The sequence below is a fragment of the Chelonia mydas genome, chromosome 3, assembly GCF_015237465.2.
Source record: "Chelonia mydas isolate rCheMyd1 chromosome 3, rCheMyd1.pri.v2, whole genome shotgun sequence".
Lineage (NCBI taxonomy): Eukaryota > Metazoa > Chordata > Testudines > Cheloniidae > Chelonia > Chelonia mydas.
This window is the reverse complement of record NC_057851.1, coordinates 105843439-105869852: the sequence shown is the minus strand read 5'-3', so window position 1 is coordinate 105869852 and position 26414 is coordinate 105843439. Positions and strand designations below refer to the sequence as shown.

Here is a 26414-nt window from a genome sequence, read left to right as displayed (position 1 = left end):
CCTCCTCCCATTGTTTCTCTTCTAAAATGAAGAGTCCCAGTCTTTTTACTCTCTCTTCATAAAGAAGCTGTTCCATATCTCTTAATCATTTTTCTTGCCCTTTTCTGTACTTTTTCCAATTCTAAATATCTACATTTGAGATGAGACCACCAGAACTGCACACATTATTCAAGATGTGAACATACCATGGATTTATATAGCCGTATTATGATATTTTCTGTCTCATTTTCTAGCCCTTTCCTAATGGTTCCTAATATTCCGTTAGCACTTTGACTGCTGCTGCACAATGAGCAGATGTTTTCAGAGAATGGTTGATGTCTCCAAGGTCTTTCTTGAGTGATAACAGCTAATTTAGACCCCATCATTTTGAATGTATAGTTGGGATTATGTTTTTCAGTGTGCATTACTTTGCACTTAACACTGAATTTCATCTGCCATTTTGTCACCCAGCTGTGAAATCCCTTTTAACTCAAATTTAATTAGTATAAAAAATGACTATTAAAGACTTGTTTTCGATTGTGGAGATAGTACTGAAAATTTAAACTAGTTGATGGGATTTGGAGTTTGTCACAGTGATCCACAAAGTCTAAGGAGAAATCTCTGAAGCAATTCACAGTTGTGGACAAGAAATGGTGCCAAACGTGAATGCTACCATTCACAATAGTAGAGCTGTCATCACCAAAATATGCCGGCCTAATACCAGCTTGCAAAAGTTTTAACTGACAAAAATGCTAGTGTAGACAAAGCCTGAGTTAGAGAGCCTGCCTACTATACACTAGTCATGCTAATGCCAGTGATTATCTGTAAGCAGATGAAGTATGAGAAGGAAACTCATTTCACAGTTTTACCTCTCGATTAAGAGAAGAAAGCTTTTCTACAATATAAACATGAAGAAAATCTCAATTGAACAGGAAACCTGAAAACAATTCTTTAAAAATAAATCAATGACTGTTAGTAAAGAATAATTGTGTGTCCCATAGATACTGTCTTAACATAAACAGGTCTTTGGTGATTCAAATTTAAGTGGGATTAATACCACAAATGATACCCTTCATGCACCAGAATAAAATCACTCTCCCACTTCACAGCTCATTTAGAGACTGCATAATGAAACAGACAGCAAGAAGAACAAACAAAGTTAAAGATAAGTGAGTCAAGTAAATTTTTAGTAGCCCTAAACATATTGGTGTCTCCCACTGACAAACATACACCCATGCTTGAGAGTGAACTACTGCAGTTAGTCAGCCCTATTGAAAGATTACATCTAAATTTCTTGGACTGCTGAACTGCTTTAAAAAAAGATTCCAGTTTCAAGCAATCAATAGACATTAAGTGACAAGAATTACAAAACCTTTGATATGCCAGGAAAAATCTCCAGCTACAGGAAAACCACAAAAGCATCATCCCACTATCAGCAGAAACAACTACAGGAGTCTGAAAATGAGAGACGAAAGAGAAGATAGGGTGAGTGGCCAAAAAACACAAACCCACACATAGGAGAAAAGAGATCAGAATCCAAGGGACGGGGTAACTACAATCCAAGGCACAAATTACAACAAGAGAATATTTTTTAAATATTCTGATGCTTAATTATATCTTCCAAGACATCTTAAAGGCAATTCCAAAAGGGATATGAGATATAAGAAAAGGAGTACTTGTGGCACCTTAGAGACTAACCAATTTATTTGAGCATAAGCTTTCGTGAGCTACAGCTCACTTCATCGGATGCATACTGTGGAAAGTGTAGAAGATCTTTTTATACACACAAAGCATGAAAAAATACTTCCCCCCATGCATCCGATGAAGTGAAAGCTTACGCTCAAATAAATTGGTTAGTCTCTAAGGTGCCACAAGTACTCCTTTTCTTTCAGCTATATTGAGTCTCCTTCGCTATATTAAACTGGAAAAGGTTTCTACTGTATTTTAAGGTACTTCCCACTTTCATAGACCCAGGCTGATACGTGGTGAAAGGCTTGTCTGTAACAAGTCATTACTTGAAGTAAAAAATTAACAGATCACATTAAATTTTGGCTAGATCTGGTTAATGAAGAAACTACTGACAGAGGGTAGAGTGTCCTGATCTTTACATCTTGACTTTTCATTACCTATAACAGACAATAAAATTTACTGAGCTTTCCACCTGTACAAAACTGCATAATTTATCTCTCTCCACACTACACAAAGCAGGTTAAGAGGGACTCCTATTTCATTCAGTCTATTGTTTTGCCCATTGTTTACCTGCCACACATCCTGTATCCAGTTTAAGTAGAGCAGGTGGGTCAAGTGTGACACAGGCATAGTGTAACTGGGTGTGCATGTTACGAGGGAATTGTCTTGTAGATACTAAGGGTATATCTATACTACCTGCCGGATTGGCAGGCAGCAATCAATCCAGCAGGGGTCGATTTATCACGTCCAGTCTAGACGCGGTAAATCAACCCCAGAGCACGCTGTCGAGTTCTGTACTCCAGCACCACGAGAGAGGCAGGCAGAGTCAACGGGGGAGCAGCAGCAGCAGCCTCATTGTAGTGAAGACACCATGGTGAGTAAGTCTAAGTATGTCGACTTCTGCTACGTTATTCACATAGCTGAAGTTGCGTAACTTAGATTGATCCCCCCGCTAGCGTAGACCAGGCCTAAGCTACTCAAGAACCATGTCTACCACCATTTCAGTCACCACAAATCAAGCTATTTTAACAACCAGCTCTATTCTTCTGATTTGTATGGTCTCTATCCTTCCAGATTTGTTAAAAACTTTCTTCTTCAAAGTGAATATACTTTTCATTCCTAACACTGGCTCCCTTCAGTCTGGGCAGGCTGCCACAGAAGAACAAGGACCATTCTGAAAAGAAAGTCAGCTTGAAAAGATTAAAGGAAAGAAAGTGAATATTCTTCAAATCTTTCCACTAAAGTGAAATTCCTCATTTTATTGGAAAAAAGAATTCCGCCCTATTCAAAGAATGAACTGTACAATAGCCCAGAATAAAGCACAATGGAGATGAGTCAATCCCCAGGCCAATTTGACATTTTCTGTTAAAGTTAAAACTCACTCAAAAAGAAAATCAAACAAAATATCATTAAAATCTGAAATTAAGTTGAGACAACTGTTGGGGGGGGAGAGGGGGGAAGAGGCTACAAGATATTTCCCCCACACATACACAAAGTTTAAAAAAACAAATCTGAACGAACAAAAATTACCATCCACCAGAAAGTTAATGAATTTTTTTTCTGGAGTAGCAAACTGGCAGATTTGATTCCAATTTTTCTTTACTAATAATCTATTTTCAAAGGATTTTTTTAAACACAAAATGCTATCTGCAAATAAACTGTTGACTTCACCTGGAGCAGCCTAAAAGACCCTGAAAGATTTTCTGCCATTTTTATAACACATATCCGGTTTGACTCAGGCCCTGATTCTGCAATTGGATCAACATAGCGCAGGCCCCAGGGCCACGTCAAATCCCATTGATTTCACTGGGGCTTCACACACATGTAGTCATACTGATCCACTTGAGGAGACTAGGCCCTAAGAATTTTAGGAAATTCTCCCACCAGTGGTGCAGCTCTGTAAGTATGAGCAGCAATAGGAACACTACCGAAGGCCAGCCCATAGCATTTTTACCAATGTTAAACTAAGTAACTAGCACAATCAGAGAATTCCCCCAAAATTCTCAGGCTAGACATAACAGAGATGCATAAGCAAGGAGGCAGGCAAATCTGCCGGCAAGTCTGCCATGCTTTTTAGCTAAAAACAAGCCTAAAAAGAACCTCAAGACAGAATTAGAGTCTATAAAAATAATTGTGATGGAGTACAGGGGAGTACTGGCACTATTCTTTGGAAGGCTTTAGATGTTACACAAACTTTGTATTGCGGCTATAACCCTCTTTACTGGATTTTTCCAATAAATTGACCACAAAGCATAGAATATTACCGCCACACAGCTGGTGTCCATCAAGTCTCTCGGCTAAACAAGGAAAGCTACGTGAGGTTGAAAGAGTCGTCTCCAGGCTCCATTGCTGATGGCCAGATCGCAAATACTAGATGTCCCCGCATTAAGCTAAAAAGTTTGGGTACTAAGGAGCATTTCCATTTGGAGGGGGGCATTCTGTACAATCATTGTGGTTGGGGGAGGGCACAGGAAAATGGAACGATCAGACAAGAACTCTCTTGTGGTCAGCAGCATCTTTCATCCAAAGATTTCAAAGATTAGTTATGCCTCTCAACACCCTTGAGAGGCTGGTATTATTTCCATTTTACAGATGGAGAAACTGGGGCAAAGTTCTTAGCCTGTCCCATTTCTTTCCACCATTATTTCATCTTGCTCTACATTCAATTTATTTATTCCCTTCAAGAATGCCATTTTAAAACGTTGAATAAAATCTCTGCTTCATCTGTATTCTTATTTGAAGACATATTGAAAGTACTGATCTTTTTCAAAATTAAATGTGTGGTTATGCAAATTACACTTAGTTATTTATACCACACGTAAAGGGAACCCTTAAATGAAATTATAAATTAGTTAACCCTGAGCAGACTTGTCAAACTAGTTATATGTTATTATGGAAAAAGGTAAATTGTAATTATAGGATCAGTTCTCATTAAACTATTAGAAAAGAAAAACCCATTCATCTTTTTCCACCACACTCTCCATTATGAAGTATAATTATTTTGTAATAAGATTGCAAAGCTTTTTGTATTGCAATTGTACAGCAGTAGGTTAAGATGCTGCAATACTGACATTTGGACAAACAAGAGCTAATTTTTCGTAAAATGAGGAGACAGATTTGGAAAAGTTGAGATTCAATACACCCACACCCGAAAGGGAAAAAAAGGGGGTGGGGGGAGAGAAGAATCAAAGACTATTAGAAAATACAGTGTTTGTATAGTAAGTTAGAGGCAGTTCCTTTTAATAAAGGTACATAATTTAACCAGAGAGAATTATTTTGATTTGGCAGCCTTTTGAAATTTATACGAACAACTGCATTTTTTTTTTAATCTGAATACTCTGTATAATTCCTCTGACAGATAAGGGGCCCCACAACAATATAGTGTTTAAAAAAACCAAAACTCAAGCCATTGTAGAGACAACTGAAGATCCCCATACATTTCTGTGTCTATTACATCCACATCCTTGTCCTAACATTCTAGTTTCACTGCCTGACAAGGCTTGGAGTCCTTCTATAGTGAAGTACGCTGACTGGACACCCAGGTGGCTCAACCCCAGTTTGATATATGCAATTTCTTCATTCACAAATAAAAGAAATGACACAGAATGAATATTTTTCTAAGTGTTCCACAAGAAAAAAAAAAGTTACACAATGTTTTAGTAAAAAAATTATTCAAGGTTCAGCTATATTCCACACACACACACTTGCAGCATAAGGCGGTGAATAGAGTTGACTGGAAAAATTCCAGGGAAGCATATTTGTCACAATTTACAGATTCATCAAAATCAAAACATTTTGCAGAGACTGTTCACTTTCAATGAAGTTTCAACAGAACTCAGAGGCAGTATTTCTACATCTACATGGTCACCCACCCAACTCCTCAGGACTTTGCCAGGCAGGATGTCCTAGAGCAGTCCACAACTCTGGGGCAGCCCGCCATGCAGACGGCGTGGCACAGGGGACCCAGGACTCCCATAGTCCATGGCTCTGGGTCAACAAGCCAGGGCACGCCAGAGCCACAGCTCCATTCCCTTTCACAGAGGATGTCAAAAAATATATATTTATTTTCATTCCAGAACTGAAACAAAACCAAGTTCTGAATATCAAAACCCTCCCAAAATTGAATTACCTTTCTCTGCCCAGCTCTAGTGGTGAGGTTTGTGATTGTCCTTAGTTCAAGTTCATTCTACAGTCTCCGGACTGGCCTCCAAGAAAGCTGTTTCCGATACAGAAGATCTTTACCTTTATGACAAAGTTCCATTGTGCCTAAGGAGTGGAGTTGTTTACCATGATCACCCAAAGCTCTGGGGTGGAGACCTTTTAGATTCCTTGGGCCCAGGCCACAGAGCACCCAGAAGGTAAGGACCAAAATCTTGAACCTGACTCAAAATTATATGAGAGCCCTGTGTAGGAAGCAGAGGACAGGTCTAATGTGTTTGTAGTAGCCGGCATTGCTGAGGAAATATGTTGTAGCACTCTGTACTACTTGGGAGTTTGCAAAGCACTGAAAGCTTCAGGCCCAGGTATTTTGCTGCAGTCCAGTCAAGCAGTGACAGAGTACTATACCCGTACAGTATTTGCAGAATGAAGGAGATAAATTGGAGTTGGCTCACACAGCAGAATTCACAAAACTTCAGTCTCTTAAAGAACCCCACATAGTATGCAATGCATAGACAACAAGCCCCTCACCTTCTCTTTCACGATTCACATTGCCGAGAGGCAATGAATTCTGCCTCAGAACTGGGAATTTTGCTACCGTGATCATTGATTACTGAATAATTCAGTAACATGTGCAGCTCTTGAGAAAAGAAGAGGAGGGACTGGGTAGTATCAGCTGAACCACTGAACAGCTACCTCATGAGGGAATGTCAGGGTAGTTGCAGGAGGAAGCAGCTGTTTTTCAGGGCTCCAGAACCCCACCAGAGCAGAGCTCCAGTCATATAAAGCACAGCATGAAAAGCACTTTCTCTAGCTGCAGTTACACAGAAGTGGAGCTCCACTCTTATAGCACCCCAGATGACAGCAGCTTTCTCCAACAAGCCTCGTCTTTTTCCCTCCAAGACTCAGAGCTTGACCACTCAGCCCCTCCTGCCCAATATGACACTGCATTCACTTCATGCTCCAAGACAGGCACATACACCTTAAGAATTCAAAATGGCAGGCAGGCAAGCTCAGAAGTCCGAAGTTGGCTGTAAAATGGCTTTTCCCCCTCCTATTTATACAGCTTCTTGGCAAAAAAAGGTAAATCATCATCTACACAGTCACATAATCCCATTATATTCAGAGCCTGGATTACAGTCCCCTCTTCTCTGATGTCTAAAGTGTTTTATGACTGCTAGAGCAATCTGTACTTCAAGATGACATTTTACCCTCATCTGTCTAAGTGAATTTACTGTGATAGCCAAATAAAGTCTTTCTGCCTCTTCTCATGGACATTATGTAGGGAATTCTACCAGAAGCGTGGGGAGGGGGGGAAGCTCTGGGGAAAATTTACCTTATCTGATGACCTGATTAAGAGACCATAATTATCAATCTGGGCTGGCAAAATCTCTTCACTGCTACAAGCTTTCCAAACTAGACCTTAATGACATGGTCCTGTCAACCGTACACAGGCAGGAGCAGAATTTTCCTTCCAACCTCTGCCTGTCCCATCTACCCAACAGGTGCCTGCACTTCAATGGTTAAGTGATTCCTGCACGTATACAATAAGCCACTTTGAAATTCTTCAGGTTAAAAGATAAAAGTTTTGTTACAAAAGTAAAATAAAGTTGTTTTCAATCCATTCAGTCGATCATTATCTCCTGGCCTAACCTCAAGACACAGTACCTCCTTACACAACACAAGCTTCCATTATAAAGCCTATTTTGATCATCTAACTTTGACTTGGAAAATGGGCTGAGTCCAGGGGTGAAAGTAAGTCGAGTGACTTACCAGTACACTGGGGCCAGCTCTGGCCCCTGGAAGGGGGGGGCCAGAGCCAGCCTCAGCCCACCCTGTAAGGTAAGTACCCCATCCCCTTCTCCTCCTCCCCACCCTCCCTCCCCCACGGGGTAGCAGCAGCAGCCCAGGGCTCCAGGGGCTATTTAAAGGGCCCAGAGCTCCCCTGCTTCTACTGCCCCGGTCCTTTAATAAGCCGCTGGAGCCCGGGGGAAGCAGCAGGGCTCCAGTGGCTATTTAAAGGACCGGGGCAGCAGAGGCAGCTAGAACCCCGGCCCTTTAAACAGCCTCTGGAGCCCCCGCTACCCCAGGGCTCTGCGGCCTTTTTAAAGGGCCTGCGGCTCCCCTGCTTCTACCGCCCCGGTCCTTTAAATAGCTCCCGGAGCAGCGGCAGCAGGGCTCCGGTGGCTATTTAAAGGGCCAGGGCAGTAGAAGCTGGGGAGCCCTGGGCCCTTTAAATAGCCGCCAGAGCCCCGCAGCTGCTACCCCAGGGCTCCAGCAGTGGGGCTCTGGAAGCAATTTAAAGGGCCTGGGGCTCCAGCCACTGCTGGGAGCCCCAGGCCCTTTAAATTGCCCCCCTGGGGAAGCCGGGCTGCCCCAGTATGGTGCACCGGCTCTTGCCAATACGCTGTACCAGGGTGTACCGGCTTACTTTCACCTCTGGCTGAGTCTGAAAATTGCCACATTTATTATGAAAGCAAAAAGAGTATGTTCTTGTAAAGTTAGAAGAAATGACAAGCCATTTCTGAGCTGCAATTAGTTAAAAATTAATTTGGAATTTTGACTTTTGTCTGTTTCTTTGTCTCTCTTTAGATCCAAAAAGTTCTCTTATTGCTCCCTTAAACTTTCCAAGTAACTAAATCCCCCTGGAAACTTATATGCTAGCTATATTCATTTGTTCTGCAACACTACCCAATTTTTTTTTTGTTGTGGATGATTTTGGGGCTCAGCTTTATGTGTGCTACTCTTAGTGGGAATTATGGGCCCAATTTTCTGCTCCCATTTATGTAGGCAGTGTAAAATAGTTAAGGACATCCTTATTCTATTTCTTTGCTTTTAAGTGCTTGGATTTTAGAAGTTATGATATAGGTAAGAATACTTGCCAACCAAAACGTTTTTTTTTTTTAATTGATTCAAGTTTTCATACTTAGCCTTTCATAGCTAAACATTTATTGAAAAGTTACCAAGTTCTTAACCCAGTCAGACATTTGATAAATCTACACAGGAACTGTGAGAAAAAAGCAGGCAGGCACATGTGTTCACTGCTACAGTAAACTTGTGTATGAAATACCAAATCTGTAGTGGACTCAAAGTTGTTTTAAGTTGCAGTGTATGGCGGCCAATACATTTAAAAATACCCCATGCTGCAGCCCAAAGGCATAATGCTAACATAAACGGACAGGGTGTGGGCCATAGAAGCAGAAGGTGGGGGGGGGGGGAGGGGGGCAGATTAATTTAAAGCCGCATGGCACTAAGACCAACGTATCCCCTCCTTCAAGAGCATAACTGTCCTTTGATTACAAAAGATTTTAAAAGCACTTCACCAGGGGTTGCTATGTGGAAGACCTGAAGGTAGGAACAATCTGGTGAATTCCTTTTCACTGGGCTGGTGAACAGCAAGTGTATTACACAAAACACAAACAAATGAGGTGGTCAGTTACGAGCTTACCTCTCACTAGTGGAGCAGCTTTAAAAAGCCAATCCTGCAGTAGGATTATCATCACTAACTTTCAGAAAGCTGGGGAATAAACGTCAAAACTGAGGAAAATTAGACACAAATAAGGGCTTGAACTTTACACAAGTTTAGATAATGGATGTTTACTAGCTTCAACCCCTCTGACCTGGCTGTTTCCAGGCAGGGAGATGGTAACAGCCTGGCATCCAACTAGTATGATACTCTTTCCAAAGCTGTGAGAGCAGAGTCTAGTGGTACATGCCAGCTTTTGTGCATTTCATTCTTCCAATTAGCTTCTAATACAAAACTTCTCAAATTACAGCCCATAAGCCACCAGTCTTAAAACAGTGATGCTTCCTGCTGCTGTACTTCACATCCATCGTCTTTGGTGTAAATTCATTCAAGGCATAGCAAACATGGCTATGGGACGGAAAACTGCAAAGGGGCAGATTAGAACAATTGAAGCTTCAGTACCAACCAACCAAGTCCTATACTCAAAGACAGGAAGTGACCAACAAAATGGTAAAATGGGGGGAAGATCATGGACATATCCAAGCAATATCAAAGAGGATGAAGAGTGGGTATCTCCTACCTCCTGATGCTTCTGGGAAAACAAGAGACACCACTCTCTTTGGAAACAACTGTCTTGCTCCCCCTTCCCCCACCACTACCACCCCTTTTATCCACTTATTTTATGAACCTAGAATTTTAGTTTAAATGTCTACTTGCGCTTGCAGCTCATTGGCCACTGAAGGTCACATGTTCTGTATGTGTAATCATAAGAACACCTCTGCAGCAACAAACTGCAACATCACTAACAGAAGGTGACTTCCGGGGGAAACAAGCAGGAGGAGCAGGCAAACCCTTGAGAAACAAAAATTATGATTTCATACAAGTGCTTAATACTAAGGTTGGAAGGATTAGATTTTTAAATCAGTAAGTGTAGTAAATCCCAATTTCACCACACACACACACACAGACAAACCAATGAAAAAATCTCTATCCATGATCAAAATTTACAGCTAAAAGAAAGAAATATGCTGCTAGAGAAGTTAGAGTTGGATTTAAGGATATTTACTTTGTATTTTTGACATGTGATTTTGACAATTTGTGTGTTAATAGTTATAAAGCTTTAACCTTTTGAATCTCAATGTCCACTGTCATTAAATAATCATCTGATCCCTGCCCCGTAATTTTCCACAATTGCGAAAATGTAAAAGATGAAAATAAAGATTGCTTAAAAATAAACTGATATGTCAAAATTCCTTTTTTTTTTTTTTTTTTTTTTTTTAAAAAATAAAGAAAACTGAATTCTGCCAAGCCTATCTGACAGGGGAAGAAACATAAAAACCTGAGGAGAGGGACTGTCTCTCTGTTCTGCGTTTATACAGTTCCTAGCACAATGGGTTCCAGGTCCACTAGTGGGGATCTGGGGCGCTATGGTAATACAAATAAACAATTTTTACAGTAAGGCTGGCCATATTGTTTCAGACTTTAAAAAAAAAAAAAAAAAAACACACTTTACTAAGTTTTCCACAAGGCTTCATTGGATTTCTGAGAGTAGTTACCGGATTGACCCGTTTGTTTGGAACAGGAAGATCCACTGCACAAAGAATATAATTTCAGGTCCCAAGCTGCCCGAGCATTGCCATGTCATACAGAGAGAGGCAGAGTTTGAATCCTTGCTGCCTGTGCCAGCAGAGAACTGCTATGTAATTATTTTTTCTCATCCTGAGGTGAGGGAGGGGAAAAGAACAGTGGGGAAACGGCATCTCCTGTGGCTTGAATGATCCTACCCAGGCCACAGTGACAGTTACCAATGTAGCCACAATAAAACCTCCTCTAAGCCCAAAGGTTTGCCATGAAGTTGAACCTTTTAAGGGGGAAAGTACTGAGATTAGAATAAAACAGACATTTGAAGGTGAAAGGGTCACTAATCTTTTTTCCCTCCCCTATTGAGTAGAAGGGCAGGAAGTCTGATAGAGCGCTTCACAATTTTCATTTATATTACATTTACTCTATGCAAAACTGAAATTAACAACATGGGCTGACAGCATCTGTCCACTACACCATATCACATTCAAGATGACAGGTTTCAACTGAAGTTCCTCTGAACTTGTAGGCTTAGTTCGAACATAGATTTTGTCAGACTGTCATAACATAATGAATACACCCAGTGCTAGGATTAGCATTGCTATTCTGCTCTGTCTCTCGAGTGCTTACAATGTGTTTTTATAACCCAGTGACTGGAACTGAAACATTTTATATTATACCCCAGCTTCATTCCACTACACAACTTGGCAGTCAGCTGGCCTCAATGCAATAAGAGCTGGAGGGACATACCACTAGCAAGGAGTCTCTCTCTCCCCCCCGCAAGAATTCTTTCTGCTTTAGTTCAATCCTTGATTTTTCTCCCCTCCCCCCATACGGTATATATTACTATTAATACTACATTTCAGTTGATGAATCACATCATTTAGACTACAGGACTAAGGCTTTGTCTACGTTACACAGCTTTTAGCGACACAGCTATGTCGCTAAAGGTCGGGCAATGTAGCCACTGTTTGTTGGCACTTTTGCGGACAAAATACTTCCACCCCCAACAAGCAGTATTCGCATTGTTGACAGGAGAGCGCTCCTGCAGACAATGCACTGTTCACACTGACACCTGCCCCAGCAAAACTTTTGTCTTTCGGGGGGAGCAGGTGGGTTAGCACCTTTGAACGACAAAAAGTTGTGTCACTCAACTGCAAGTGTAGACATAGCCTAAGTCTCTTTATTTTCCCTCAGTTTGCCTCTGGCACTAAATTTGTTGTTCCTCCCTATAACTTGTTTTAGAGGGAATAAAGTGCTAATTCAGATTTGTAGCTACAGCGAAGCTATTGGTGGGGATAATCCAAACAAGTCCCACAGCAAGTGATACTTCCCCTACTCTTTACATTATCTCCTTTGATAAAAATACCAGTATTTGTTTTAATCAACATATTCATTCTTTATGATTCTGGAACTCATTGGCATGGAGCTGCTACAGGGTCCGGTCATGCACAACCGTGTCATACATTTATTCAAGAACTGACTGGTTTTGACTGGATGGTTGAAGTGGATGCCATTTGGGATATTTCATTAGCTGCAAATTTTTCAAGTCAAAGAAAGCAAAGAACAGATCTCATCCTTGTGTCTTCTTTTATGGAGATGAAAATCCACATTAGTACCCTTGTTTCGTATTATTGCCCTATATAAAATGGTAACTATATAACTCTGCCTCCTGATAAAAGCAGTGATAAGAATATATTAACATAAAACCCTTTCTCTCAAATTATTGGGAGAAAAGAGGTCAAAGAACTACTGAGAAATCTTTGCTCACAGAAGATCTAGAAAGATAGGTCATAGGGGCAGTTTATCATGGAAATTATTTCTTAGAAGAAAAAAAGAGAAAAGAAAAACCTACAGTTCACATGGAATTCATTAACATTATGCTTCCAAACTTCTAAACCCATTTCCTTCAATATTTCATGACTAAATAAGCACATTTCTCAACTGTTGATCCAGGCAAACAAAGTCTGAAGCTTAGCTGTTCTTAGCTTTAATTGTGTCCACACCCTCATGCTCCCTCTGAAAGAAAGAAAAGAAAAAAAAAAAATAAAAGACTATATAAAGATGTGTGAGGGGCCTGTCCAGCATTCTTGTGAAGGGGAAGGCACTGCCATGTGCAACGGAAGTTGGGAGGGACATCAGAGTTCAGTTCTCCTCCTCAGGAGATAAGAAAGTAGACGTGGCAGGCACTGTATTGAACCTAGGGGAATAAAAGAGATTTCACTCAACTATGAAGTGGCCTCCTCTAGCTAACTAATGACTGGTCTCCAAAGGGAGACATGTCTAGCCCACCTCAGCTCCAAGGAAAAACCACCACTTTTTTTTTTTTTTATATATATATATATATATATATATATAAACACACACACACACACACACACACACACACAGAGTATGAGACTTTGGAGAGGACAGAGGGGAATAAAAAGAATACTGGATAGGATCTTGAGGGATCCCAGCCTTCTTATTAGGAGCAAGGAGGATAGAAAAGAAAAATCACATGTAATAAAAAACAGACTATAAATGTAACTAGTTTTCCAACCTTTACTCTATGTGAACAAGAGTAAATCTCAGCGGCAGTTACGACACTTGGGCAGCTGGAGAGGGAAGTGGGGGGCGGGGAACTGAAAGAGGCTGTGTTTATACTATGGGCACTACAGCAGCACAGCTATGACACCACATCTGTGCTGCTGTAGCATCCGTAACATAGATGTTTCCTACGGCAACAGGAGGATTTTTCATTGCTGTAGTTAATCCCCCATCCCAAGTGGCAGTTGGTAGGTCCAGGCGTTAGGTCTGCATAACTTTGGTTCTCAGGGGCGTCAATTTTTTACACTACTGAGCACCGTAACTATGTTGATCTAACTTAAGAACAGTCATACCAGGTCAGACCAAAAGGTCCATCTAGTCCTGTAACCGGTCTTCCAACAGTGGCCAATGCCAGGTGCCCCAGAGGGAATGAACAGAACAGGTAAGCATCAAGTGATCCATTCCCTGTCACCCATTCCCAGCTTATGGCAAACAGAGGCCAGGGACACCATCCCTGCCCATCCTGGCTAATAGCTATTGATGGACCTATCCTCCATGAATTTAGCATCTAGTTCTTTTTTGAACCCTGTTATAGTCCTGGCCTTCACAACATCCTCTGGCAAGGAGTTCCACAGGTTGACTGTGTATTTTGTGCAAGAGAATCTTGCCACTTTTTAGCTACCTGCCATTACGTGATCTCAAATGAAAAACATTCCCCATTCAATTATTGTTTCTCATCGGATCCTACCTGTATTTTATCATCTTTCATCCTCTCCTCCTCATTAGGACATAGGGAATCTCCCTTTATAGATCCTCCCCTACGGGATGTCTGAACCACGTGCTCCTCCGCACCTGTCAGCTTTCCCCCAGCCTTTAGTTTAAAAACTGCTCTAACTTTTAAGCGTAGACCAAGACAGAGTATATGTTCCATCATCCCAATTCTATTCAGCTTTCACAATTGTTAACAGCACAGCTCATCTTCATGGGAGGAAAGGGAACCTACTCCAGGCACCCCAAGCAGCAGAAGACAAGCCTAGCAGCTACAGTGGAAGTCAGAAACTCTGAAAAGGTGCAAGTGTAGCAAAGAAGGGCTGGAGGCACCCACAATGACCTACAGCAGCCACTGGTCACAGTTTTCTTTAAAACTAAATTTCTTTTCCCATAGCCCAATCATTTGTACATGGCTAATTAGGAAACAACTCTGTTTTCTTGCTGTAAGTTAATGAAGCATTTGAACTTGTATAAGATGCACTGACTTCAAAGAAGAGCGGGGGGGGGGGGAAATGAACTAGTGTGACAGCAGCTACTAGTGAGTCATAAAAATTGCCATTATGCACTCTTATTCCCCCTTCCCTCTGCTCAATTATGGAAGCTCTGGTTGTGATTCTATAATTAAGGTGGAGTTGACTTTTGCATTTCAAACAGGGATTCAACCACTGTTATTTTTCAAGATTACAGTGCATCCTCCCCAAAATTACAGTACTCTCTTTTTTAGGACAGAATGAATTTTCTGAGAATTTATAAGTCAATCCATTAATTAGTTTAGGAGTTAGAATGAATTAGAAATGGCGCCTCTAAGAAATTTATTACCTTGCATCAGGCCATTCTTTTGTCTAAAATGATCTTAATAAAATAACGCAAACTCTTCAAACTGGAGAAAAGGAAGAAGGAGAAAAAAAAACCACTTTGAAGCATTTACTGGAACACTAACCTCAAATGAGATACCCAACCACTGATCAGGAGGAAGAAATGTAAGCAGTCTTGGCATCCTGCTGGATTCCTCACTGCTCCTGGACACAAAAACAGTAGCAGAATGGAACATTTTCCTACTATCTTCATGAGCCCAGAGAGCACATCCCTTCTTCTCCAACGAGGTCCTTGGCACTGTGATAGTCTAGCCTTCATTACTGACCAAGCTAGACAGCTGCAATTCCTTCTATCCAGGGCTGAAGAAAGACTCTCACATCACTCAGTAGCTGATTTATTGAGCATCAAAGGCCAGAGAGAACACCATCACTCCTGTGCTCTGTGACTCCTGATTCATTCACCGATTAAATTTAAAGTTTTACTACTAATCTACAATGCTTTGAATGGGCTACAACCAGGCTATATGAGGACTTGTCTACATGAGTATTTAGTTCCTGGAAAGTTGGGGTGAAAATTTACCCAACACTAGCTTGCTGGGGACCGACCGTCCAAGTTGACCCTGCTAACGTGCATTAACAGTTTGTTAATGTGCTTTGATCTAGTCCTCCTTGAAATAAAAACTAGAGCAAAGCACATTAAGAAACTGTTAATGTGCATTAGCAGGGTTCACACAGACAGTCCTCAGCAGACACATCGCAGTTTGCCATGGATTAAAGGCATGGCTACACTAGAGTGTTTATTTAACTATTCCCCCAACATAAATGCCAGTGTGGACAGTGCTATGTGAGTATAACTTATGCCAGGGGAGGGGGAGGGCATGATTTATTCACACCCCTGAGCAACACAAATTATGCCAATATAAGATGTAGTGTAGACGTACCCTAAATGTTCACGTATACAAGTCTGAAGAGACCACTTATCAATCCCCAATCAAACAAGTTGGGGACACTCTAAAAGAACACTATAGCTAAGCCCCATATAAAAATTCCTGAGCACACGTGCAACAGTCAAAGCAGGAGAAATCTGAACATGTAATACCGTCCCAGAAGCACCAGACAAACCCAGACAGTTTTCAGAGTTAACTGCAAGTTCCATCTCTTCAGGACAGCCTTTTCCCAGCAAAGGGCCTTCCCCCACTACTGAAATCTGTTCCCATGGAGTCCTGAGAGGAAAAGAGCAGCAGCACATATTTCTGAAAAGTCAAGACAGAGAGTTGGGGCTCCCTTTGTGAGTGATTTATGCTAACCCTAGTTATTGCTCAATGCCAGGTTATATCAGACAGATGTCTCAGAAGAAATTAAGAAAAAGGGTGGACCTGTTTTGGCATTTAAATACCATTTCACCCAGACTCATTTTACATTAAACTAAAACATAGCTATGTAAAAGCTGTTAGAGACCAGAGATGTGCATGCTACTCCCAATATGCACTTCTCTAACTGCTCAAATAAATTCATCTAAGCAGTACTTTCCTTTGTGCATCCAAAATTGTTTTCTTTTCATTTTCTTCCTATTAAATACCATCCAAAATATTTAGTATTTTATCCGGGACAACACTTTTTCCTTCTCAGTAATTTGTGACATAATATTTGAGGGGCATATTCCTTCTAATTCCCTCCCTTGACACTTCAAATGGGGTGGAGGAGGAGGAGGGAACCACACATACATCTGATTTTAAACAAAACAAGCCAGTACAGAGAAATTAACAAAACCTATTTGTTAAATGGATTGTGAAAATTTTTCAAAGTATTTTGTTCCAAGACTCAAAACCTCACATTTCTCCCAAGCTAACTGCATAAGCCAGCATCTGCCCTTAACTGTATGTATGCCTGTCCAATTCCACATCCTTCTTAACTGAATTACTTTGTTCCACCTCCACCAGGTTTTGTATCACTAGCAAATTTTTAAGGCCAGAAGGAACCACTTGGACTACCTACTCTAACTTCCTGCACAACACAGGCCATAACTTCTGAGTGATTAGACCAAATTGTCACATGTTCCTTCTCAATAGCCCATGGAAAAAATATTTTCTTCAACTATATACATCCTAAATACCAATCCACATGTGTTACTCAGTCACAATTTCTTTCACTCACAAGTACCCAAAAAATTTTAAATATACAAGGCACTACTTTGTCTGCATAAATATGCCACATTCTATCAGCACAATATGCATGCCAATCAGCAGTTTTCCCACAGCTCTTCCTCAGGTAACAAGACAAATTTCAACCCTCTCAAACGTGAAAGAAAAACCTAAAGCACAATAGGTATATTGCTTAATTTTCAGAGGTGCTCAGCACCTGCTCCAATCTATGAAGTCAGATACAGGAGTCGGCAGAACCTCTGAAATCAGGCAAATGTGCTAAATGGGATGAAGGTGTTAGTTAGCAAGAATATTACTGTAGTGGTTTGGAGCCAGAGTCATGAACCAGGACCTCATTGTACCAAGCTCTGAACAACACAGAACAAAAAAGATAGACTATATGGTTTTGGGAGCAGAGATTGAGCATAAGACAAGAGATGGACAGACAGATAAGGGGAGTACAAGGAAACAATGAGACAATACTGGTCAGCATAACAAACAGTGATCTCAGCACATCAGCAGCCTTGCCATTATCAAGTTTTTTTGTACGCATAACTGAAAGGGAGTTTTAAGGAAGGATTTATATTTTAAAATCCTAATAAATAATAATAAGGGGGTAGAGGTGTAAAGCTTTTTCTAGACTGTACAGTGAATACTTTTTAATGCCATCACTACTCTAGTCCATGCGATGCCCTTTTACTTAACAGCCCCTCTTATGCTACTGAGGCCCACATTCAAAATTGTTCAGCCAAATCAGAAAGGAGGAGTATATTGTGCAGGAGTACTCTGAACCTCACACTAATAGGATTTCTGGACACTAGAGGAAACTGCAGCTACAGTACACTTTCTGTAGATAGTCTTCTATCATGATTTCCAGTTTTGGAATATCCTTTTCTAGGTACAGTGAGTTAGATTCTCAAACCTGCTCTGTTCCCTTTGTATTGCACAGGCAAGGAAAAGGGAGCAGAAATTGCCCATAGTCAGCTGAGGATATCCACACCTCTTCTCCAGCGTGTGAGAGGCCCCACAAGCACAGAACTGGCTCTGACACCTTCTACTCTGCAGCCTCTATCTCAGGAGTGGGGAGAGATGTGCTGCAGGAGGGACCAGAGTTCAACTGGAGCCCTTTAGCTTCTCTAACCTGGGAGGGGAGGGGGCACCCCTGGGGACAGTAGTCAGCTCCCCAGCAGCCCCCTCATTCTGCCAAGCCCAGCAGATGCACAAGGTAACTGACCCTCTCCTCTGCCCCATACTTTATTGCTTTGCGTAATCTGTTTGGCATTTCCTCATTTTGGCTTGGTTTGTTTCCTCCCCCACCCCCCCAAACATTAGCTAAGCTTCTGTATAAGCCTTCCTCAAGTCCAAGTCAGTTATGCATGACTTCCTCAGGTCAATTTTCTCATTACTTTATCCAATCACTGTATCAGATTTCTTGACCGTCCCTTAAAAATAACTCACACATGTCCTAAACAAATCGCAGTTTTCACATTCACAGATTCCAAGGCCAGAAGGGACCATCATGATCTAGTCTTCCCCAAAATAATTCCTAGAGCAGATCTTTTCAAAAAACTGCCACTCTCTATTTAAAAATTGTAAGTAATGAAGAATCCGCCATGACCCTTCATAAATTGTTCCAATGGTTCATTATTCACACTGTCAAAAATTGACCTCTTATTTTGAGTCTGAATGTGTCTAGGTGCAACTTTCAGCCATCAGATCATGTTATACCTTCCCCTGCAAAGTGTCTTCTAAGTGTTCCTTTATTCTGTCTCCATTCCCAGTTTCCACTGCCTCTACAGCTGTTCCGCCTTGTATTGAGCTGTGACAGTACGTTTTCCGGGCCTAAGAAGAGCTCTGTGTAAGCCTGAAAGCTTGTCTCTCTCTCCCCAACAGAAGTTAGTCCAATAAAAGATATTACCTCACCCACCCGTCTCTTTAATATCCTGGGACCAACACGACTACAACTACACTGCATTTGGTAGCTGCTGGCATTTATAAATCTGCAGTTTCTTGAATAATCCCATGGTCTTGGCTAATGGAAATGATTCCACACAATTTTCTCTCTAGTCCCCACAGAGGTTTATTTATCTATCTGCCCAGTAACTTTTGCAGTTACTTTTAAAATTCCCTCCCTTCACTTTGAATAAAATAATCACTTTCTGAAATTCTAGTTCATTGTGTGTCCATTCTTAATTCCAGAAATTTAATAGAGAAAACCAGACTCCTGATATGCGCTGACCATTAAGTTATCCTTTCATCAACATAAGTCCACCAATGGAAACCACAGCCCAGGCTGCCAAACAAAAAAAAAAAAAACAAAAAAACACACCATACACACAACACACCTTAGTCATAGTTTAGATTGTTGTTTTATGCCAGCTCCAGTAAGTGCAACTCTCCCCTACACCAAGCTGGGAGCATTTCAGTATGCAGGAGGAGGAACAGCTGCTCTCTTCGGACTTTTGAATTTCCATCAAGGGAGGGTTACTCTCCATCACAATGAAGGCAGAATAACGTATTCAGAACATGCATAATATATACATCTACAAATATTTCACAGCAGAGCATCTGTATCAACTGGAGAATAGAAAGATGGTCACAGCCAATTTGTTCTCCCTCTGTTCCCCACCCCCCAAACACACTGAATTATAATTTTCCCAGGCTCTTTGCCAGTCCTCCAACACCAAAAGTGTTAGTTAAAACATTGCCTTGCTCTTCCCTTTTCATAGACGTGCGACACATTGTGCCTGGTATAATCAAGAGTGTTTGCTCTACTAGGAGGAGTTTTCAGTGAGAGGAAAGGTAAGTAATTTTATGAAAGATGCCAGTAGTGACATAGCTAAGCCTTGCTAAATGGCTTTAGTATATACTAAGTACAGTACCACAATCTTTAAGAACATTATATATAGGATAGAGAGAATTAATATGTTTCCACATTTGATTAGACTCATCCCCACCCCGCTCTCAAACTTGTGAATGCTAAAATCTTCCCCAAAAGAAAGAGTGTGTTAGTTAGGGGGGTAGGGTTGACAAAGAATGTCAGTGGTCTGTCCAGGCATGTTACCTATATTTGTGTTTTCACTTTCCTTTGAATCGGTCTGTCATAAATACGGGAAATATGTTTGCTTAAAATCTATTACTTATACGATTGCAGGAAATAAAGACGCTAGATATGAAGATTCACGGCTCACAAAAACAGTGGTAAAGACACTGCAGCCATTAAAAGCAGAAGGAGATGTGAAAATACATGAGACCTGCAATCATACTGATGGGAACCAAAAATAGGTTAAGGATTTGAGGAAGAGGGACCCTCCCTGTCCCCACCTCAAAACTTCTCAGTGGTTGCAATTCTAGTGCAATATACAGTGAGGCTTGTTTGGTTTTTGTCTCTCCATCAAAGCACTCCTGCATGGGAGTGCAATGTGTTAATGCACTGACCGCTATTTATTTGTATTACCATAATGCCAGTCATAGACCAGAACTCCTCAGAGCCCAGGATATCCAGTACCCACGACCCTTCCACTCATTTCAGCCAGGCAATCAGGTCAGGTTTGGAACTAGGAAATTCTGCTCAGAGAGGTGAAATCAAACCAGATTTCTGTACAACACACAGAACAAAAAGATTGTAAGCTCCTTGGGAAAGGGACAATCTAAATATAAGGCAAATCACAACAGAGACTGATACAGGGGAGTAACAAAACTATGAGATATTAGTGACAGGTCATGATAGCTACCAAAACAGGTTGTTCCATACAACAAAGGCTAAATGCAATATTTTGCCATTTATATAGTATCTTTCAACCTGAAAGATTCATATACATATACGAAACAACTGAAATACACCCCCCCTACAGTAGAGGGTGGAAATCATCCAGTATTCTGCATAAGGACAAGGGGTAAGGAGACTTTGGCCAAAAAACACACTGGTAGAACCCAATCCTATAACAAGACTCAAATGTCTATTTTTAAAAATGAGGAACGACAGTAAAAATTTTGTTGTGCAACAATCGGATATTGTACTGAAAGGGAAGAAATAGCCTTACAGAGTCCTTGGGGTAGAGATAAGGTAGCAGCAGCATTTAAGGGACATTGATCAACCCTAATGGACCAATTTTTAAAAAGTTCCAGGTTTCTGATCAAGCACCATTTGAAAATTCCTTTAAAATAACAAAAGTATTGCTGCTTCCCTGTTTATGTTTATAAGGTCTGTTTCAGTTAGCCATTTTCTCCCTAGCTAAATAACTATACACAAAGTGAATACGTACACAAAAAGAGAAACATCTGCTAACTTTTAAGTTTTAGCAATCTCAGGGGTTACTGAAATAGTAATGCCTGCAAAATTTTCTGACGTGATTTTCAAATTCACAAGGCCCCATTAATTTGCTATAGACCCACAGTTTGAATTTAAACCACCAAAACAATTTAAGCAATCAGAAGCCCCAGTGAGAAAAGGCCTCATCCAAAGCCCATTTGAAATCAATGGGAGTCTGTTGACTTCAGTCACCTTCGGATTCAGGCCAATCCCTTCTAGTTCAAATTCTTTTATTAATGTTTAACAAGTTTCTGATTGCTACAGTGGCACATATGTGCAAATGCTCAAAGTGATACCATAACCAGCTGGTTTCCTCTACATCACCAGTCAGTCAATAGCTGCTTCACCTGGCAATTTTTGCACTTTAAAAAAGACAGATATCTAGATATAGAATTAAGACATGCGTTGCACACAATATATTCAACAGTCACCGTTTTATGGGCCAACATCCAAGAACTATGGAATGAACATGTCTCCTTCTCAAAGCATGTCCCAGGGCAGGGAGATCTCTTAGCAAAACAGCCGTTGACCATCTAAATATCCTCACGAAGCAGTCATACTTCTCTTCAAACAACAGCGTCAACTCCCAAAAGTGATCCTCACCGAAGAGCTCTCAAAACAAAAGTACAATTTTTAGATCAGTTCTTCCAAGACCCTGTCAACCACAATTAAAAATGAAAGCTAGATCAGGAGAATTAAGCTCCTACCAATCTACGCTTGTACCTTAAAATGCACCTGAGGCACTCAGTAATATTCCAGAAATGTTTTGCCTGTCTGTCTTACTGTTTAATTATATACACATTACTGTTCAAACTATCATGACAGATTTCAAGTGCGGGTTTTTCCTCAGTGTTTCATAATTAATCACAGAAAAAATCTGTTCTTTAAAAAAAAAAAACTCACACTGATTACAGCACTGTTCCCGCCCCCCCCCCACACACACACACAATAAAGCAAGCATCCCCTGCATTCCTTCTTGAAAGCTTCTGTTTGAAAACCAAACACAAAAGCACCGATTTCTCCAAAAGGATTTAAAAAAAAAAAAAAAAAAAAAAAAAAAAACACACTACATTCTAGATTACATATAAAAATTGTTTGTGTTATGGAAAACATATCCATTAAAATGATTTTTGTTTTAAGGAATAATACAGACATACGTAAAGTTTGAGCTATGCCCATTTAATGTCTCCAGATGCCTGGGATACCCTACATAAGATGGTAAATATTTCACTTAAAAACACAATATAACCATTCAATTGACAGATATGCTATCATTTTTCAAGAAAAAAAAAAAAAACACACACACACCACACAACTAATATTTGCACACTAAGGACTGGTCTACAGTACGCGGTTATTTCTGAATCAGCCAAGTTAATTCAATATAAAACTGATTCCGTCCACACGACCAAACAGTTTTTCGATTTAAAGGGTTCTTTAATCCATTTTCTGTACTCCACCTCAGCAAGTGGAGTAGCGGTAAAAATCAAGATCGCAGTTCCGGATTACAGGTACTGTAGATGCAATTTGACGTTATTGGCCTCCAGGAGCTATCCCAGAATGCTCATTTGTGACTGCTCTGGACAACACTGTCAACTCCAATGCACTAGCCAGGTAGGCAATAAAAGCCCCGGGAACTTTTGAATTTCATTTCCTGTTTGGTCACGTGGCGAGCTCATCAGCACAGGCGACCATACAGAGTCCACCATCACAAGAGACCACACAGTCCCGGATTCGCAGACGAGCGCCAGCATGGTCCAAACAGAAGGTACTGGATCTCATTGCATGTTGGGGAGACGAATCGGTTATAGCAGAACTACATTCCAAAAAAAAAAAAAAAAACCCACCCACACACGCAAATACGTACACTAAAGTTTTCAGGGCCATGACGGAAAGAGGCTACTCCAGGGGCACAGAGCAGTGTCGTACAAAAGTCAAGGAGCTCAGGCAAGTGTACCAAAAAGCCAGGGAGGCGAACGGGCGCTCTGGGTCACAGCCCCATACGTACAGCTTCTACCGTGAGCTGCATGCAATAATAGTGGGTTATGACACCACTACCCCACCGTCTGTGGACACCTGCAACGGGGGAGTTGCACGGAGCGAGGATGAGTTATTGGAGGACGAAGAGGACGACAGTGCACAGGTGGCAAGTGGGGAATGCGTTTTCCCCCCTAACCAGGAACTATTCTTAATGCTGAGCCAATAGCCTCCCCCCACTCCCAAGGCGGGCTCCCGGACCATGACCCTGGAGAAGGCACTTCTGGTGAGAGAGAGCCCGATCGGAGCCATGCAGTGTGGGTGTGGGGAAACCCAGCTGTGCTAGGCTGTTCACGTTTAGTTTAAAGGGCTCATCCCTGCTCAGAGCCACACGGTGGGTGCGGGGGTTGTGTGAAGCAATCATCCCAGAGAACCCGCAGGCCCTCTTTTTATATGACAAGCCCACCAGGCATTGCTTGCTATGGGAAAGGGGGTGCAGCAGTTTGAAAGCACTGAAATGAATGCGGAAGCAGCAGAACCCCACATGCCCCTAGGGCTTACCATGGTTGCTCGCAAGCTGAATTCCGTTGCCCGGCCGCACGTGATGGCTTACTCACACCAAAGGGGCAGGCACTTCAGTATAAGAGGCAAAATGGGACCTTGTACAGAAAGTACCCAGCACACGTTCTATGAATTGCCTGTTTCACTGAGAAAGTGTCCTCTTTGTTCTCTAAAATGTATCTTTTAAAATACTACCCTCCCTTTTCCTCCTCCCACAGGTGCAAATGTTTCAACGCCCCTACCTACTCCGTCCCAGAGGCTGGTCCAGATTAGAAGGCAGAAAAAACGAACTCAGGACGACATGTTTGCTGAGCTCATGCAGTCCTCCAGCAATGATAGGGTCCAGCCGAATGCGTAGAGGCAAACAACTGCGGAGCCCCATAAAGCGTTCAATGAACACGAAGAGAGGAGGGACGTGCACGATGAGAGCAGGCAAGATGCTATGCTCAAGCTCATGGGGGAGCAAACTGACATGCTCTGCTGTATGGTGGATCCAATGAAGGAAAGGCAGCAAGACCATGGACTGCCGCTGCAACCCCTGTATAACTGCCCTCCCTCCTCCCCAACTTCCACAGCGTCCTCACCCAGACGTTCAAGAACACGGGGGTGGGAAAGAAGGCTATGGGGACCCACACACTCAATCCCAGAGGATTGCACAAGCACCAGAAGGCTGACATATCCTACATTTTGATTTGGTTTCCGGATTTGTCCTTCCCTCCCCCTCAACCCCCCTAACCGAATCTCCCCCCGCTTCCCCGGTCTACCTTCTCATTTCTCTCAATGTGTTGTGCAACAAATAATAAAGAACTGTTTTTAAACCATTGTGACATTATATATTTTACACACACACACACACACACACACACACAGGGAGTGGATAATTTCAAGAGAAACAAACAACTGTCACACCATACCCTGGCCAGTCATGAAACTGGCTTTCAAAGCTTCTCTGATGCGCAGTGCGCCCTGCTGCGCTCTTCTAATGGCTCTGTTGTCTGGCTGTGCGAAATTGGCCGCCAGGCGAGTTGCCTCAACCTCCCACCCCACCATAAACGTCTCCCCTTTACTCTCACAGATATTGTGGAGCATACAACAAGCAGCAATTACAATTGGAATATTGGTTGTGCTGAGATCTAACCGAGTCAGTAAACTGCGCCAGCGCGCTTTCAAACGTCCAAACACACATTCTACTACCATTCTGCACTTGTTCAGCCTGTAGTTCCTCCTTACTACTGTCCACGGTGCCTGTGTACAGCTTCATGAGCCATGGTATTAAGGGGTAGGCTGGGTCCCCGAGGATAACTATAGGCATTTCAACATCCCCAACAGTAATTTTATGATCTGGGAAATAAGTCCGTTCCTGCAGCTGTTCAAACAGACCAGAGTTCCTGAAGATGCGCGTGTCATGCACCTTTCCCGGCCATCCCACGTTGATGTCGGTGAAAGGTCCCTTGTGATCCACCAGTGCTTGCAGCACCATGGAAGAGTACCCCTTGCAGTTTACGTACTGGCCGCACCGGTGTGCCAGGGCCAAGATAGACGGAACGCATATCCCTATCGCCCCACCACAGTTAGGGAACCCCAGCGCATTAAAGCCATCCACAGTGGTCTGCACATTTCCCATAGTCACTACCCTTTATAGCAGCTGGTCAATGATTGCATGGGCTACTTGCAGCACAGCAGCCCCCACAGTAGATTTGCCCACTCCAAACTGATTCGCGACTGACTGGTAGCTGTTGGGCGTTGCAAGCTTCCACAGGGCTATGGCCACTCGCTTCTCAACTGTGAGGGCTGCTCTCATTTTGGTGTCTTTGTGCTTCAGGGAAGGTGACAGCAAGTCACAAAGTTCCATGAAAGTGGCCCTACGCATATGAAAGTTTCGCAGCCACTGGGAATCATCCCATATCTGCAACACTATGTGGTCCCACCAGTCTGTGCTGGTTTCCCAGGCCCAGAATCAGCGTTCCACAGCATGAACCTGGCTCAACGCCACCATGATCTCTCAATCACCACATGCCGTACTTCTAGGAACGTCTGTGTCCTTGTCCTCATCAGTATCGTAATTGCGCTGTCATTGCTTCCTCACCTGGTTTTGCAGGTACTGCACATACTGCTGGTTAATGCGCGAGGTATTTACAATGGTGAAAACTGCAGCGGAGACCTGAGCGGGCTCCATGCTTGCCGCACTATGGTGCCTGCAGCGTAATCCTGGAAAAAGAGCGCGAAACGTACAAGAGCAGAGTGGTAGCGGAAGAGGTGCTGTTCAGTTCACAATAGTCGAACAAAGGTGGGAAATGGTTGTCTTCTGTAGCTTTCAAGGAGGCAGGAGCCCAGGGCAGACAACATGGAGAGGCTCAGTAGCGCAGCAAGAGTGGGAGAGCAGAGTTGGCAGCGGAAGCTGTGCTGCTCGGTTCACAATGGCCGAGCAGAGTTGG

General features: G+C 42.1%; 1 protein-coding gene and 1 long non-coding RNA gene across 3 annotated transcripts in view; one reads left to right on the top strand and one right to left on the bottom strand.

Moving 5' to 3' along the window:
- Positions 1 to 26414, bottom strand: part of UTRN (utrophin) — a 594587-nt gene that overhangs the window by 561218 nt on the left and 6955 nt on the right. The gene's annotated exons all lie outside the window — the stretch shown is intronic.
- On the top strand, positions 2453 to 10567 carry LOC122465072. Its single transcript, XR_006289639.1, has 2 exons — positions 2453 to 2542; positions 9603 to 10567. It is a non-coding gene; the product is annotated as an uncharacterized LOC122465072 (long non-coding RNA).